Raw genomic sequence first — 15,470 nt, forward strand, 5'->3', positions numbered from 1 at the left:
ACCAGTCTGCGGGAGTTCTTTGAGTAGGTTACGCACATGATCAAGGAGCATCCAGTTGACATAATTTAATGAGACTTTCAAAAAGATTTAATGAGGGCCCTCACCAAAGGCCTATATTAAGTTGGCTTGTCCTGGGGTTAGAGGGAAGGTTCTTTCATGGGCTGAGAGCTGGTTGAAAGATAAAAAGGAAAGACTAGGGCTAAAAGGTCACTTTTCAGAATGGAGGGAGGTCAAAAGTGGAGTCCTAAAGGGATCTGTGCCAGGCCCAGTTTAGCTCAACATTTTCTATCAATGATCTGAAAATGGAGTGCACTGTGAAATTTCCAAGTTTGAATGTGATACCAAGTTATTATAGGTAGTCAAATCCTAAACTGACAGAGAGGAGCTGCAGAAAGACCTCACCAAGCTAAGTGAGTGGGCAAAAAATGGCAGGTGAATTTCAGTGTCTACAAGTGCCAGGTAATGCTCCTGGGAAAAAATAACCTCAACTTTATGCACATAGTGCTGGGTTCTGAACTCAGTGCTCTAACTGAGGAGAGAAACCTTGGAATCATTGTAGACAGTTCTCTAAAAATGTCAGTTCAGTGTACAGTGGTGAATGAAAAAGCCAATACAATTGTGGTTATCATTAAGAAGAGCGAGAGCGAAGACCATCATGCAAATACAAATCCATGGTGCACCCACATTTTAATATTGTCTGCAATTCTTGTCCCCACATCTGAAAGAGGAGGTAATAGAACTGGAAAATGCAAGGTCAGCCAAAATGATCAGAGGTATGGAGCAGTTGCCATATCAGGAGAGACTAAAGAGGCTATGACTCTTCAGTTTGGAAAGAAGAAGGCTAAGAAAGCAGCTGATAGAAAGCTATAAATTCATGAAGGGTATGCATAAAGTGAACAGGAAACTGTTATTCACCCCCTCCCAGAATACTAGAACTACTGAAATTAGTAGAAGACAGATTTCAAAACAAGAGAAAGTACTTTTTTATACAAACACATGGTTAACCTGTGGAATTCACTTCTACAATAAGTAGTAGAGGCAGACAGCATAGCCAGGTTAAAGAAGTACTAGACAAATTCATGGATGATAGACCTATTAATAGGCAGGGTGGTTGGAGAGGTTTCCTTTGGCATTTCTGAGCTAGTAATGGTGGGTGCCAGTTAGGGTAATGAATAGTGGATGGGTCACTCTAGATGTATCTAGTTTAATGCATTCACTCCTACCTTGAAAGCATTCAATCCTGCCACAGTCAGAAAGGGGATACTAGACTAGATGGACTACTGGTTTGACCCCGTATGGCATGTCTTATGTTTTTAGGATTATTACTGAAAGTAAAAGGGACACATGAACTAGAAGTGCTAAAAAGTGCCATTAGACAGCATTTATTTTCTTGTCTCCTTTGATTCCCACTGGAACACAAATTCTGACATGCATTTAGAGCTTTAAAAATGGAGTTTAAAGAACAGGGTATTAACAAAAGCAGCAGAAGTGATTGTTTACATTGGAAATCTCAGCTCATTTTCCTTCTATACAAAAAATATGCAAATATTTAAGAGGCATCGGATTAGCCTTCACTAGGAATATTTTTCCCCACTTACTTAGTAAAAGTTTAGAGATATTTGAAATACTCCATTAGTTGAGAGCTGTTAAGTCTTCACACAATTTTTAGCCTATTTGCATGGTGACTGACAGTAAGCTTGCAGGCCCCCCCCAGATTTGGACAGTCTCTCGTGGTGGATGAGTTTGCTCTGAGACTGCTATAGTTAAAATTTTAGCTGAGACATTGTGACCTACAGAAAGTAGCGCCATCACATAGGAATGTAACAGGGGGGCTACCAGGGTCGATCTCCGGGAGGCCCACCCACCTGTTCTTGGGCTAACTGCCCACCATGCCTTGGTCTTAAATGATTAATTAATAGATGTAATTAGGCAGGAGGCTATGCATTTTCTGCTCTGCTGCTAGGGGGCACCATCTGCAGCTCCATTCCTTCCCTACACCACAGCCAAGCCTCGCTGATGACATCATGATGTTCTCATATGCACTAGTCCCTCATGACGGGGCCCAGAATCCTACTGTAGGACCCCACCTGGGTTCCTCCCTCTGCCGCTGTCATACCAGGACATATATCTTCCTGCCACTAGTTCCCCTTCGGGTGTGGTCCCCTCACTGAGACCTTCAGCTAACACTAGCCCAGGCCCACCTCCAGGCCAGTCAGGACCCCAGGCCCCTGGCTCTTGGGTGTCCCTTTCGGTGGGCCTCCTTGCCCTTCTGACCCTCCTGGTTCTGGCCCCCCACCTGGGCCAGTCAGGGGAAGCTCTGGCAGGCCCTGGTGTATGACCCATACTCTTATCCCAGGGTCCCCATCTCTGGCTCCTCCTTTACGGACGTGGGGAGCTGGGGTTACTTCACACCACAACTGGTGCCTCAGGGTCTCACAGGGCAGCAGGTCATGGTGCTACAACCAGTGTCATCTTTGACCCACACTCTGCCTCTCAACAATGGAGGACTTATTGGGGTCAGGGCTCAGCTCTTGCTCTCTCTGGCTGAGCCCCCTCTCCCTTCACAGGGCTTCACATCGCCCTCTCTGGGGCTTCTGATCACTGCCCCCTCTCGCTGTGGTTCCACAGTGCTGGCCCCCTCTCAACTGGGGCTCAGATGTTATATTTGACCCAAACTCTGCCTCCCAGCATCGGAGGACTTACTGGGGTCAGGACTCAGCTCTCTCACCCTCTGGCTGAGGCCCCCCCCCTCAACTGGGGGCACCACATGCTGCCCCCCTCACACTGGGGGCTCCACACTGCTCATAATGTCCCCTTTACTCAGGGTCTCAGGGCTTCCCTCCACAGGTGGGTTCAGGTGGCTATAACCATGCCTGGCCCCAACTCTCCTCCTCAGGGTCTCAAACCCCCACAACTACCTCCGGTGTACCACAACCCACTCTAAGGTGAGGGCTAGGGGTTAAGGCACCCCAACCCACCTTTCACAAGGGTGATCACTGGCCTGGCATTTCCTGGGGGCTCCCGCACCACTGGGAGCCCCACCAGGCCACCCACTCCTAGCAGGGTGATGTTTCCAGTCATACCTAGGACCACACGCCTCCTACCATCCCCTACAGCTCCTCCTTTACCACCAGATGAAACTTGACAACCCTCAAGCCAGGCAATATCATTGCCTCTCCTTCAGCAGTCAAACTGCCTTGTTTATATAGGCAGCCCTGAGCCTAAAAATGGCTGTTCTCATCAGGCACCTGGAGGCTGCCAGCTCCAGGGCCTTAAAGTGGCAGGCACACCTAGTGCCCTGCCACAAGGAAGATCTGACTAACTTGCAGTAGCCATAACAAATCACTGTGCAAAGCTTAAAGCCACATGTATATAATTTCAGGGTACAATCCTTTTCACAATAGTTTAATTCCATTATGTAGTTATTTCTATTATTGTAATGATCATGATTACTCTAGGAGCCATACATGCTTCTACAGAATTCCCAGTGTAATTATGTACCAAGTAGGTAATAGTAGGTAATTTTCAAACTGCTAGACTACAATTCAGTAAGTTATTTAAATGTATATAAGTTATTTAAGCATAAGTATCCTCACTGAAATCAGAAGTTAACTAAGTTTAAGTACACAACTGAGCTAGACTCTGAATTGAACTAGACAGCAAGACCCATGAGAGCTCCGAGCCGCTAGTGTGGAACTCTAACCAGTGTCATTACAAAAAAAGCCATCAGCCCATACATAGTATATACATAGTTAGAGTAAAAGTAGGTTTCTGAAACAGATCACTAACAAAAGGCATAGTACAACTTTGGATAATATAACTACACACTTTGTATTCCTTCCAAATGCAAGTGTGTTTTTTATTCTAGGAGACAATTAGCTTTGGTCAGGAGAAAGCTGAGATGTGTCATCTTTAATGAATGTCATATCTTTATCAAATAAAAGTACTCTTGTTTTGGTTACCAAGGGATACAATTTTAGGCTTGTGATGACCTGAGACAAATACATATTTCTACCATAGTCTTTAATTTGCTCTGCAAAATGAAACTCTAATGCTATAGGCATCATAACCTGCCTCAATTAAAGAGAGCACCATTTAGTTAGGGGCAAGTACTCTTTGTAATGATTTTTATAATAATCTCTATTACTTTAGGATCTGAAAGGTTTCTGGTTTCAACATTTGCTTGTTACAAAAGAACAATATAAACATATCTCTTGGCTGCCCAGTATACTCTGACCTGGCCAGACAGATGCACCTGCCCTGAGTCAACTTAAGCCCTGAAATTGTAACTGAGCAAAAACCCACTAGTAGATTTTAGGAGGAGGATCTTTCTATGTTTTGGCCCAATAAGCTGAGGGTCTGGGCATTTGCAAAGGAAGCAGAAGACCCAGGTTCCAGACCTTCTCCATGCAGATGTGATTTGTATCTACATCTTGGTTACTTCACAGCAGAATGCTATAAGCATGAATCCACAGCTTATGCAGTACTTAGCGGTCCTTTTAAAACTGCCTCTGGGCAGCCAAGAGATATGTGAGGACAGGGGGAAGTGGATTTAGAGGCTGTGTGCCTCAGTGAGGTGGCTGTTACTTGGCTTCTAGACCTCTGTTGCTTCTGAGGCAGAAACTTTCCCCGCTTGTTCTCTCTTTATTCTCCAATGAATAATGAATCCAAGGTGCATGGCCCAGCATCAAGAGAAGGGCTTACGAGGACACTGGTTGTTGCCTGGTGATTAGAGTACTACACTGGAAAGTTGGAGGGATGCATATTCAAGGCCTCACTGCAAGAAGGGGGCCTAGAAACAGGGTCCCCACTTCCTGGATGAGTGCCCTAACCACAGGCTATTGAGCTGACACATGGGCCACCCTCCTCCTCCTGGCTTTTACTAGGCTACCATTTTTGGAACAATGCTTAGGTACACATGTGTCAAGCCATGTTTCTGCCCAGCAAGAGTGCAACCAACTGTGCATACTCAGTAACCACATGAATTCTCATGCATCCACACTGCATGTAGAATAAGATTGCACAGTGTGGGCAATTGCCAAAAATGGCCTTTGTGCTTCTTTTTGTGGGTAACTGCCACTTGAGTGCCTCAAGTGAAACGAGATCCTGCCTATAGACTCTGCATGCAAAAGGAGGGCATACTTTGTGTGGGCTGTTCAATATCCAAGGCCATTTCTGAATTTATAGCATAAAATATTGAAGCCTCTAATTGTCTGCTAGGTTCTTGTTTTCTATTCCAGTGAGTCCTCTGTCCATTCTTGCATCGTTTATATTCCAAGCACTTTTCATTTATGAGTACTGCAAGCTTTAGACACAATCGGGATGCCTGCTCAGTCGGGATGCAAACGTCTTGTCTTTCAGTGGTACTAGTAGAAATGAGCATCCTTCATGATACCATTGCCTGTAATTAAAATGGATGCATTTGTTATTATTTCCACAGTCATCACCAGTTATGATTTATTTCTATATATTTGGAATTTATTCTAGATTGTTCAATGTATCATGGGAAATAGGAAGCTGTCATACAGCTGAGCTAGTATGTAAACACTATATTGGTTCACAAATGGACTCCCAGTTTCCTTAAAATGCTTCAAATGGTCCCTTTTTAAAGGATGAAAATCATTCTTAATTTATTACTGCACATGAATGTGAGAAATTTGGCATGGCAAGCACAACATAAATCTGACACATACTGACAGATGAATTTAGTTATTTATGAACTGAGCGAATCCAATGTTGTCTTTGCAAATCTTAGTGGAAATTTGTCTCTGGGAGTGCACAATGAGCTCCAAGTTCTTGAAGAATCTAAGAAAGCCCTGTAAGTAAGGCCTACTGTTATCAAACCTTTCTCCCTTTCACAACCCTTGTGAAAGGGGGCTGGGACTGTCTTGAATAATTAGTGTAGAGGAACATTCTAGCATAGCTAAATTTATTTAAGGATCAAGACTGTCAACGTGAAAGTGCTTTAGTTTGCTGGGGTCTTCCTTTTTTTCTTGTTAAATCCACAGTTGCACTTGCCTTTGGCCCACCTCAGGGTTGTGAGATGAATTGGGGCAGTTTGTACTTCCTGGCTATTTTTCAGGGTAGACATAGATTCACCACAGCAACACTGTGTCCCTAACACTGTTCATAGTCTCAAGTTTTTCTCAAGGATGAGCAACTGTTTTTTTCTTTTTTTAAAAAAAGCTTAGAGCCCCATTACTCCAGCTGCTGCCACCATTGCATACGGTTACCATACCTCTGGGTTTTCCTGTATACGTCCTCTTTCCTGGATAGGTGTCTGCCTGTCTGTGTGTGGGTGGGTGAGTCTGTGTGTGTGGATCTGTGTCTGTGTGGGGGGGTGAGTTTGTGAGGGTGTGTGTTTGTGTCTGTGTAGGTCTGTCCATGTGTCTGTGTGTTGGGGGGGTTGGGGACTATGTGTGTGCCTGTGTCCATGTGCAGAGAGTGAGAATAGACTATACACACCTGTGTCTGTGTGCGCCTGTGTGTGCATGTGTGTGTGTGTGTACATTTGGCCATAATGGTGGCTGGGAGCAGGGAGAAGAGGTGGGTGTGTACACCCAGCCTGATGAGGTCCAGCCACTCAGCCTCTCCCACCAATATACCTTAATCCACCTCTGCCAGCAGGGCTGGAGGGCAGAGCCTGTGGGTCCAGAGTGTGAGACACCAGCAGGTCTGGTGGGGCAGGGGCTGTAGGTCAAGAGTGAGGGGCACCAGCAGAGGGGCAGGGGTTGTGGATCAGGAGTGAGGGACATGGGACAGATGACTGTGGGTTGGGTGTGCAGGGCACTTGTGATGCCAGAGGGCTGTGGGTCAGGAGTGAGCAGCACCAGCAAGGGTTGGGGGGCAGGGTACTGCTGTTTGAGAGTGAGGGGCACAGGCAGGGCAGGGGTCAGTAGGTCCAGAGTGAGGGGCAGCAGCAGGGCTGGGGGGTATTTGTTAGTGAGGGGCAACAAAATGGGCAGGGGGAGGGCACCACTGCCCCCCCCATCATATTCCCCTTCACAACTCATTCCTCCCACCCCAGTGACAGGTGTCCTCTTTTTTGGACCTGGAAATATGGTAGCCTGACCACTGCAGGAGTCTCTGGGCTCCCCCTACCTTCTGAATTTCCACTCTTTGCAGCTTCCCCAAGCATGGAACAAAGTGGTCCATGGGGCAGAAGGAACCCGCAGCCAGTGGGCTCAGGGAGACTCAGGGACCTTGTGTGGCACAAGAGTACTGCCAGGGAATAGGAGGCAACTGGACATGCTATGCAGCAGGGGGGCTACATGATACAGTGTGTGGGGCATTGGAACAGTGAAGTGGAGGTAGTGGGGGGACCCATATGACTTGGCACAGTGTGTGGCACTTGCAGCATGAGGCCCAGAGGATGTGCAGTCCATATGGTGTGTGGCTGAGAGTCTGCAGCCCCCATCCACTCAGAAGTTGGACAGCCCTCGTCTTTCTTATCCATTCAATTATCTGTATCAATCTGAACCAAGAGTCTCAGTAAAGAAAAATATTGGTATTGCTAGAATTGGCTTGCCCCCATCATCTACTAAAATTAACAAATAAATAAAGAAACTTGGCATGTGAAAAACAGAGTTTGAAATTGCGAAAAGCAAATTAGTCACAGGTTTTGTGTTAATGTTAATGTGGGTTTTAAACTTAAATAAACTTGGATGAACTGAAGCCATCCATACTCCTGACTATTTTTCAGGGTACTTACAGATTCACCAATGCAGCACTGCCTCAGTTAACACTGTTCACATTGTCAAGCTGTCTTCACAAGCACCATCTCTTTCTTTCTTTCCTTTTAGGCTAAGTGTAGATAGTAAAAAATCTCAAGTCTGAATTGATTCAAATTTTGCAGGTTAGTTTGAGCTGTGTAGATTGAACTGATAAGCAAGTGAAAAAACATTCACTTTTGATTCCAGAAATGCAGCTGCATGCCTACACTGGCCCAGACCAGAAGCCAGGGGGCACTAGAGCACACACCCCTGCTTGGCTGGGGCAGACAGCATTGGGTCAAGGCTAGCCTGCCTACCTGGTAAGGGGGGAGTTTGCAGGGGAGGTGCAAAGAACCCTGGGATGCTGCGGAGCAAGTGAGTTAACTTGAATGTGGAGATGATCTGTGACAGAAGTTCAATAAACCAGTATAACCTGATTCACTTAAGTCTGATACTACAACCATCCAGATTTATTTTAAACTGGTTTCACCCATTTTGAAAACAGATTACATGCACTAAATTTCTGTTGTGTTAAAGATTTTAACTGGTTTCCAGTCACTTATACCGGTTTATGTGTAATTTCTGTCCCTAAACTTAAACATTTTAGAGACTAGAGCATAGTTCTGCCACAGTGGAAAACCAGTATAAATGAGTTGTGGTGATTGCAACAGTTCTGGAACTTTTCCGCAGTTGGATTCTGAATTACACTGTTCCACCTCCCTTCCCTCCCACATTGGGCATCCTCTGAAGATACGTGAACTGTAAGAAAAAATTCTAGGGAACAATATTTAGGAGCCATTACAAGTAAAGTGAAGGAGAGCACTGTTAACTGCGTGATCTGTTGGCAAGTCCATTTTCTTCTTCTGATGCCTATGAAATCAAGATGATGCAATATGTCTTTTAGCTTGATGAGAAACATTTCCCTGAACATTAAGATTATTTTGGACATTATCTTACTTTAAAACTCTGGATCGTCCTTGTTATAAAATGCTAGTGAAACTAGCCAATGATTTATCTATCCTATAAAGCACAGTATGAAAGGTTTGGTTGCCACAGGTTTGCTGGTATAGTAACTATTATGAAACCAACTGTTTTATTTTTGGTTGGGACATCTGCTATGTTCATATTTTTATATACATATTCTATTTGTTTAGTGAAAAAATTCTGTTGAAAATGAAGCTTTGGCTTTATGGCTGCTGAAAGGTACTGTCTACTAATAGAATCCCTGTCTCCCTCTACATGCTTTATAGCTTGTCACTATGTGAACTCTGCTTTCTGAGGATTGTCACATTGTCATAGTGGAGAGGATTGTGTGTTCCAAGAACCCCAGGAGTGATACTGTCTGGAGATCACCCTGCGTCAGGTCCAAAAGCCCTGTGGCAATGGAGGATTGGGGACTGGGGCAGGGCTATGATACCTGGAGGCCCCCAGTGAAGAATCTGCATGCAGGCAGCAGATGAGTGGTGGTCATTGGGCACCTGTGTTGGGACAGAGGTGTCCTTCGGCAGCTGCATCTGTGACTGAGCAGTCCTTTTTAGAATACCCTCTGGTCACCCCAGTGAGGAGGGGGCTAGAAAAGGTGCCCCAAAAATAGGCTGTCCCGTCTCCTGGCTGGGAAACTACACCCAGTGGGATTGCCATTCCTGCAGTCAAAATAAGAAAAAGCTAAACTTCAGAACCTGGAAGTGCTGGACTGCTCATCAACCACCCAAAGAGCGATCATCTGGGAAGATGAATTTATAAAAACAAAAGATGTGGCAAGCACGAGAGAGCAAAGTGACCAATAAAGTGGTCAGAGGTCTAATAGCTCTCAGCATGCCATTAGATGGTGCAAAAATGGTATGGGGAAACTGATGGCTGTTAAAGTCCTTCCAAAATCCTCACCACTTTTTGGGAACAATGATCTTGTGGAAGCACCAAATAATACCACCCCCCTGAGTGTTCTTAGTTTTTTGTTGCTTTGGTGCCAAAACTCCACCTCTTAGCTCAGTGACATTGCATTGCTTATCACACGCTTTATTTTCATGTCTGTATCTGTAGCAAAACCCACCAGTTTTTCTATTTTTTTTCTTTTAAAATGGATTCCCTCCCCTTCCCCAACTATTTTGGACTTTTTCTCTCACTTTGTATTCCCTATAGATAAGTATAAGTGAGAGCTAAGACATAGGATAAGCTTCTGCATTTAATTTTGGTAGCAAGTTGTATTTGTTTTGTTTTTTCTCCTTTATATTGTATAATTATTATGTTTATATTGATTTCTGCTGGTCTATATTACTGTTTTACTGGTACTATATGGTTTAGGGCTACATATGTAAGTTAGCATACGTCATGTCAAGTTTCCATTGTGTTTGCCAAGTCTCCATCTTTTTCCCCATACCCCATTGTGTAACCTATGACTCATATCTACCTCTCCTATGTAATTTGGTTCCTGAATGAATGGGGATGAGTGAGGGTGCTTGAGAGACAATGGCAGTAGGTCTAAAAATAGCTTCCTCTGAAACCAAACCATCAAAAGCAATACCTGGACCAATGACCTAGCCATTGGAACCACCCTCAAGCATTCAAGAAACAAAAGATGAGGCAACCCACCGTTGTGCCAAGGCTACAAATGCTCTGTAAGAACACCTGGAACCCTCTGGAACAGGACTGACATTGCCTGGATGGGCCCTTCCCATAGGAGATCATAGGTAGTCTGCCCCATAAAAAGGGGTAGTGGAGACTGACTCCGTGGGGCACCCTCTCCATCTGGACCAGCACCATGCCACACACCTCAGAGGCCCTGCCAGCCTCCTCTGGACAACACCTACTGGACAAGGACCCTTTCCAGCCTGGATAGGTAGCTATCGCCCCCCACCCGCTCTTCAACCAAGGACTTGGACTCTGCTTCTCTTCCCAACCTGGACTCCAACCCTTCCATTGAGTCTCTTTCTCCTGCTGCCATTGTGAGTGCTTGTATGCGTGGGTGTGTATGTGTGTCTGTGTGAAGCAATAACTTCATGGGAATGTGTAGTGTGTTGTCTGTTTAATAAACCTGTTATTTGGACCCATGAGTTGGGTTTTGCTTTACTACAGTTCTGGCACATCTCCAATCTCTGCTCCTTGCCCCTCTAACTTCTGTCTCATTTCTCCGTCTCCTGCTTCTGGCTCACTGCTGCCTCCAACACCTGTCCTGAGCTCCTCTCTGCCTGCAACCCCTTTGTTTCTTTGTCACTGTCTTATCCCCACTTCCTTTTCCCCTGAGCAACCAGGTTTATGCTTCAGTTTCTTTCCTGGCTGTCTCCTCCTTGCCACCACTTATCTACACCCCCCCTCACCTGTCTGCCTCAGTTTCCAGCCTCAAGCTCCCAGGTTTCTGCCTCTCTTTCTTTCCTGGCTGTCTTCTCCTTGCCCCCAGGATTTTCCCCTTGCACCAGTGACCTCGAGTAACCCTGGGGCCACTTGACCTTAAGTAACCCCAAGCCTCAGTTCCTCAGCCAGCTTCTCTCTAGCCCACTGGTTCTAATCCTGGTTCTAGCACCTTTCACTCCCTACACTTTAACTCTCTCTCTCTCTCACCTGAACCTTCCCCCAAGTATCCCATGTACCCCAAGCACACACATACACACTGTACCATTTAAGTTAGGAACTTACCTGTGTGTATGAGTAGGTGGGTTGTATGTGTGTGAACTGTTGCGTGTGTGTGTATATATATGTGTATATATGTGTGTGTGTATGTATGTGTGTGTGTATATGACATTGTGTGCATGACATATGAATTAGTGATCTCTGTGTGTGTACTGAGTGTGCGGGTATGGACAATTGATTTTTGTCTAACTTTTGGGGTGTATAGTGTATGTGCTTGAATTGGTGATAGGCATGTGCCTAGGCTGGTTTGGATGTGTATGTGCCTGAGTTGGTTGTGTGTGTGTGTGTATGCACCCAATTGATTTGTGTGTTTTTATATGTGCAATTGTGTCACACCATCCTGTCTAACAGTGCAATATTGAGATCCTGAGAGTGACCTGACCCCACAGGGCAACATATCCACTCTATTGTGCTTTCATGGCATAACTATTTGTTAACTAAATTTGGTTTTTAGTGCTGTAATACACAGAAAGCAGACAGCTCATCTATAACTAAGCCCATGTGTAGAGAAAATGAGGGGCCTGCATGCACAACATTTTAAATCAGGCTAAATTCTTTTGCACTGCTTTAATGGTGTCAGTATTTGCACACCTTGGTGGCATATTGCACATTAATTCCAGCCACTGAAGGAAATTTGGCAGCGTAATGCACTTTAAATGACTTGGGGTGCAGCAAACTAAAACTCCTTGGAGGAGTTTTAGTTTGCTGGCCCTACAGCTGCTGAGCAAAGCACCAGGCTCTGTGCAGCTCAGGGGCTCTGCGGTAAGCCCTGCAGGCAGCATGGCAGCAGCCCAGGAAGGCAGGCTCCACCGAAGAAAAGCGGAGATCCTGATTTCCCGCCCAAGAGCCTGCCTGCATGCATGAGCTGTGTGGGAGTGCGGTGCTTCTCTTCATGACTGCAGTGCCCCCTGGGACTGCCTGAGCTGGGTGCCTGTGGCCAGGTGCCACCTGGGGAGGGGGTACTGCTGCCACGAAGGAAAGCACCAGCACACTCCCCCACTCCAGCACATAGACCGCCCCGTCTGCCGGCAGCTCACCCTCCCCTCCTTGCTGCTGGAGAGTGCAGAGTGTGTGCACAACACGAGGGTTTTACGGGCCTTAAATTGAAGTGCTGGGTTTAAAAACTTACCACGTCAATTTAGGGCCCCGGTTTCATCTACTCACACCCTAAGATTGCATACTTAAAATGCAATATCCAGGGATACAGGTTGTAGCCATATTGCTCTATAGGCAAAAGGAATCATAACTTGTGGTAAAGGGATATCTTTTATTAGACCAACTAGATACTTGAAAAAAAAAATCTTTATTTGCAAGCTTTCAGGCACACTCACACTTTTTCAGGCATAGGAGAATACAAAAATTATAAAATTTCTTCCAGGAGGAAATGAAAATTCATATTTCACAGGAGAGCTGGAGTTGTTGTAAGATCTGGTTGGAAAGTTCATTTTGTGCCAGTTAGGCTCAGATAAAAGTTAGAGCAGTCTATTTACCCTGAAGTTGTCTGATAGCAAGCAGGATGTTGAATCACGTTTCCTTCTGGTTATGGTGTTTCATATTTCACAGGAGGATGGGGTGATGGAATGCTCTCCTTGACAAAGAATTTCTCTTGTGTTTAAGCAGCTCTGAGCTCTGGCTCATGTCTGCCAATCAGTCACATCCAAAACAAGCATTCTGCTCCTGTTTGTGATAGGCAGGTTGATTGGTGTAACATTTTAAGATCTCAGTCAGGGAAGTAATGCATTATTTCACTTCTTGCCAAAGATTTCTACTGATGTCCTGCTTGAGCAATATGGTACGCTGTATTCCTTTCACATTTCTGATTACTATGTAATGCACAGCATGAGACATTGCACAACCCAAAGCAAGTGCAGGACCGATGTAGATACCTGCTGCAGGGTACATAAAATGTGTAGCACCCAAGAACACTGGAGTTCATAAATCAATTTAAATGTGAAGGTTCAAATAGTACAACTCTTTGGAATTCAAAGATGTGAGGATGATGCATACATATAGTAATTTGTGAAAAGTTGTTCACACCTCTTTTTATTAACAAGGGTAAACCTATTACCTCACACTAAACCCAAAGAGCTGTCTGAGGCCTATGTCTCAGATAGGAATCTTTCTCTACAGTCCTTATCTACGTAGATGGTGTTGATTTGCTTCAGTGAGCTTTTATGTGAATGGAATTTTGTATAGAAGATAGTTGAGAGAATGGCTGTTCTTTACATACAAATATTCAGTGTCACCTTCAGCAGCTGTTGCTTAGAATCTTGTTACAAGTTGCTAAAATTATTGTCTGCTAGGTCTAAAGCATTATTAAAGAAATTTGGACATACAACATTTTACAGAGATAGTTGCAAAAGCCAAGTTAAATTTTTCCAGTTGAAAACTTAATTTGGAGTTTAAGGATTTTTTCACATGAAAACATGTGACAACTAGGAAAATAACAATGTGTATTCCAAACAAACAAGCTGCTTCAAGCTGACCAGAAAGGAAACAGTTCTATACTACCTTTCTTCTCTGTTAAATCTAGAGCCTATGGAATAAAATTAATTCTGATCATCTAGTCATTTAGGTGAAATATGTGATTTCCAGGCATTACCCCTCTTACTCTTGCCACATGCTTCCCTGACATCTGGGAAAAGAGTGAAAAATGGGTAACATATTATACCAGCCATTCTCCCATACTCCAGAAGCTCAAAGGGACTTCAGATGGTCCCAAAAAACAGAGGTGTAGTGCAGAACTTCAGTGCCCTAAGCAAAGCAGAGCTCAGAGTGAGGGAAAAGCCAGCGGCATACCTGAAGCAAGGGAAGCTCTCAGGTCCTGGAAGCTATAGGGGAAGGTATCCCTCAGCCAAAGAGTTAAGTATCTCACCTCCTTCCCCAGTAGGCCCCTCTGAATGCCATGTGGGGCAAAGATGGTGGCAATGGGGGGGGTGCCCTTATCTTCACCATGTCCCCCCACCCCCAGTCCCATAGGTGACAGCACCCTAGGCTCTGCCACTGTCACTGGCTGTCTCTTTCCCCCACTTCATGCAGCCAGGTTGTAGCTGCCAGAAAAGCAATGTCCATTCTGGGACCCCCTTGTCTTCATTTTGGTGCCACTCCCTCCCCCAACCAGTGCCCGCCAACTTGTTCCCCTCTCACCCAATCCTGGTTATAACACTGCCAAAAAATCTGGCCCTAGGCAATTATAGTGACTGTAATAACTAACTAAAAGGTGCTATTATGTTCCACCAGAAAAAAAGTTTTGTGAAGAGCAATTTTAGTAACTGGTTATACTTGTGTTCCAGGTTTGCTGGAAAATTCTGAAACTGATTCTTCTGACAGTTTATTGTAGGTGTTTATACTATAAACACACTTTGAATCTCCACTCTATCTTCTCAACATTTTTATTATATTACTTATTTTGACTTGCTGACCTCTTCATTATGTGGGCCAGCTTTTACATTTTAATCCACGTTAGGCAGGGTTATGCAGAAGAGAAGACTGAGGGGAGGTTGATAGCAGCCTTTAACTACCTTAAGGGTGGTTCCAAAGAAGACGGAGCTAGACTGTTCACATCTGTTCTCAGCAAGGAACAATGGTCTCAAGTTGCAGCAACGGAGCTTCAGCTTGGATATTAGGAAAACTTTCTCATTAAGAGGGTGGTGAAGGATGGGGATGGGCTACCTAGAAAGGTGGTGGAATCTCCATCCTTGGAGGTTTTTAAGGCCCAGCTTGACAAAGCCCTGGCTGGAATGATCTAATTGTGGAACGTCCTACTTTGAGCAGGGGTTGGACTAAATGACTTCTCACCATCCGGTCCAACCTTAATTTTTTTTGATTCTATGTAGATCATTCAGAAATTTAAGGTTATTTTGATCTAGCAAAGGGGGAAAAAACCGTATATTCAAGTATCGCTAAGCGCAATGGTCAGAGCATTTAAAATGTTATGAACTGAAACATTCATTGGACAGGGGGTCAGACTCAATCATCTACTGAGGTCCCTTCCAACCCTAAAAATCTATGAAATCTATGAAACAGGTATAACAGGGCAGCTGCAGTGCCTGTGGCAGCACCTGTTATTATTATAAGAGTGGCAGTAGCACAGTTAGTTGCTGCTGTAGTGATGACTATTTTATGTTCCTCCAC

This window comes from Crocodylus siamensis, chromosome 11 (genome assembly GCF_052110815.1).
Source record: "Crocodylus siamensis isolate JL-2025a chromosome 11, ASM5211081v1, whole genome shotgun sequence".
NCBI lineage: Eukaryota > Metazoa > Chordata > Crocodylia > Crocodylidae > Crocodylus > Crocodylus siamensis.